The following is a 3,449-nucleotide window of genomic DNA, read 5'->3' as shown; positions in this document are numbered from 1 at the left end:
TCGTCGGAGCAAGCAGCGCGGTAGGTGGGGTGAAATTCTGGATTTTCCACCGCCGCCGGCGGTCGAAAAATGTGCGACGCGGGAGATCGCCAGTCCGTCTAGTAGTCTCTCTTGTCGTTAGAGCGTGACGTGGTGGTTGTTGTGGGATTTCCCGTTAGTTCGGTCCGACGTCGGTCGTCAGAGGGTAAGTGCATACGGAAACGAAACGCATCGCGTTTTGATGTTCATATTCGTGCATCGGAATGTTAAAAGCAATATATTTTACACCAACGATCACACCTAAACACCACGGCAACGGCCATACCACGTTGAAAAGCACCGGTTCTCGTCCGATCACCGAAGTTAAGCAACGTCGGGCGCGGTCAGTACTTGGATGGGTGACCGCTTGGGAACACCGCGTGCCGTTGCCCCCCAACACTTTTTTTTTTTTTTGAAATCCATAGCAACCACCGAACCGATTTGTTTTTCGTGCAGGTATTCGGAAACATGCACAGACCCGTATAATGTAGATTCATAGCTTTAAGTACTAGATAATTAAGAAAACAATTTTTTTTGTCGATTAATTGTAAACAATTGCAGAATAAAAACTCGTCAAACGGTAAAGGTTGTCGTTCGATCACCGAAGGTAAGCCACGCGGGCAGCGGTCAGCACTTGGACGGGTGACCGGTTCATTATATTCCTTCCGTGAGTTTAACAAAGATAACATATGCAAATGTCGTAAGTGCGACGAGGAAGACGGCGATCTTTTAATGTAAAAAAAATATATATTAGGTTACGCGTACATGCCACTTTGACTGCTGCTTTATTTTTTTGGTTTTTAAATAATTAGAGATCTGAATTCAACATATCAGTTCTATGTTATAATGGACAGACAATGTTGTATTCTTGGCCCCTAACACGTTAAGACCAACATAAAAACTAGAATAACTTACCATTCGTTAAACGTTAAACAATTTCGAACCACGTTTTTTTGAGCTCGAACAAACTCATAACACAACACTCATTTATTAGTCACTGGACCATTGTAAAACGAGAAGAGAGAAAAACCATGCGAAACTATTTTTAAAACGAAGAGAATAAAGGTTTTAAATGGTAGGGCTGTATGACAGACTTGTCAATTATCGTGGGGGGTACGGCTGAGATTTATGACGAAATCGAGCGGCGCCGGCGGTCGGTCACTTTCACGAAAGAGGTCTAAACACGGGTCGTTTACGATACCCTCTGGTTACTAGAAAAGTTCTAGACAGATGTTTGTCGGCTTTTCGAGGTATTTATTTGTGAGTCCAAAGACTCAATGGAGTAATATCGGACTGAAATTCCAAGATTTTGCTGTGTAATCCAAAAAACTATGTTCCTCGTAACATTTAACGATGTGTTAATTCAACTATTATTTTAATTTTTCGTATACGTATTTATACTAAAAAGTACAGCGCTTCCAACAGTGAATTGTGAATTGAAAATGTTTCAAAGAAAGATCGATAGTTTTGAAAAAAATTACATATTAATAAATTTAGATAGATTTAGAAGTATACATTGCACTTACTTTTCAAAATTATTGTACTTCTGATTTGGTTGAAATAACATAATATGTAGCAGTCATAGTCTTGTGTACATTGCAGTCGCGGCTGGTGTTGGGTAAAACCTTTATTTTTTAGGGGGTCATTACCCAAATGACCTCATGGACCAGCCGTTCCTGTTAGGTTTTATATATCAAATTGATTCGTCTGTCTTTTTCATCATGCCTTCGAAAAGCGAGCTCCTGTTTCGCCAAAGTAACTGTGACGTCAATTAAATACGATAATAAAATTCGGTTTTTCCGAACTTATTGTGAGTGAGAGCAGTGAGAGCATCTTCTTTTCGTATCCCACCTCCACCCGGCGGCAGTAGTGCAGTGCTTATCAACATAATTACCGGCGTCTCGCCTCCACATTTTGACTTTTTTGTGTTTTATGTGTTCTCTAAGTCCAAAATTTTTAAATTTTTAAAAAGAGATTGCGGTACTATTCCTGTTGCTGAAATTATAATAATATATTTATTAATTTTTGTATTATATGTCTGTGTTATATTGTGTGAATTTGGAACAGCTATATCTAAAAGATATGCTTGCTTTTGTTGTTTATTTAAAATAATAATGTCTGGTCTGTTATGCTGAATGTGAATGTCAGTTAAAACTGTGCGATCAAAATATAATTTGTAATTGTCATTTTCTAAACAACTTTCTGGTTTATAAATGTAATGTGGTTGTGTATCCTTTAATAAATTGAATTTAACTGCTAAATTCATGTGTATAATTTTTGCGAATATATCATGACGTTTTTTATATTCGCTGTGAGCCAAAACGGTGCAAGATCTTGTATTGCAAATATAAAACCCTCAGCTCTTTAAAATATCTCCCATGTAAAGACTTTTGTTTTATATTTGCTATAGTGTCATATCACGAGCTCTATTGAGAAAATAATTTTTTAGTGAAGCAATTTGATTGTGTTGTAGAATTTCTAGATTTGAAAAACCCCTACCACCATTTTCGCGTGGTAAATTAAATCTTTCAACAGCAGATTTGGGGTGATGTTTACAAAATTTTGTAAAGAGAACTCTAGTTTGAATATTTATATTCTTTAAATTAGTTTTGGACCATTTTATAACACCAAAAGAATAGATTTAATTTGATTTGATTGATTAATACCTAAATATTTATAAAATTCTCCTTTATTTAAATTTTTAATGATTTCTCCTTCTTTAGTTATATATTCTAAATTTTCGTAATGACCACGACATATTGATTGATTTTCAGTTATTGTTAAGTTTTATGTCATCCATATAAAGAAGGTGATTTAATTTAATATTAATTTTATAAATTTTAAGAATTTTAATTAACCATGAATGTGGTACTGAATCATAGGCTTTTTTGTAGTCTATGAATTGTTGTTGCATTATTTTCCAAACGTTTGAGACTTAAAATATTCGTCAAATGTTCTTCTTTTTTTAAATCAGAATACCCCTGACAAATCCGAACATTTTGTTTTGCGGTAGATAAAAGTAAACATGGGCCAAGACAGAATATTAATATTCGGTGTGGAATTTTCCTGCGTTCTTGTTCATTTCTATCGAAGTGCTCACGAAAAGTTGTGAATATCAACACTTTGTAATTGTCGTAGTGAAAAATAAAAAAGATAGCTATGGGGCACAACTTATTTCGCACTTCATTAGAAAAGTAACAGTATTAAAATAAAAAAAATATTTTTCTAAATTTCGAACGTTAGGTCTATCCTGACCAGCCGCCAATTGTGGTATTATTTTATTTTTTGCTGTTTTCCACAATAGTTATTTTTATATTAAATCATTGATTCAAAAAATTGAAATTAAAAATTCAAATTTTTGAAGGAACTCTGAAGTTTCAATGCAGTGACCATGTTGCTAGGTAACTAATAAAAAACAGTGCGTGAAATGA

General features: G+C 34.8%; 1 non-coding gene across 1 annotated transcript; it reads left to right on the top strand.

The window, feature by feature from the left end:
- Positions 1-290: 290 nt before the first annotated feature.
- Positions 291-410, top strand: LOC138140728 (5S ribosomal RNA). The gene has a single exon (XR_011162724.1). It is a non-coding gene; the product is annotated as a 5S ribosomal RNA (ribosomal RNA).
- The last annotated feature ends 3,039 nt before the right edge of the window (positions 411-3,449 follow it).

Source organism: Tenebrio molitor, unplaced genomic scaffold (genome assembly GCF_963966145.1).
Source record: "Tenebrio molitor unplaced genomic scaffold, icTenMoli1.1 SCAFFOLD_163, whole genome shotgun sequence".
Taxonomy (NCBI): domain Eukaryota; kingdom Metazoa; phylum Arthropoda; class Insecta; order Coleoptera; family Tenebrionidae; genus Tenebrio; species Tenebrio molitor.
This window is presented reverse-complemented; position numbering and strand designations above follow the sequence as displayed.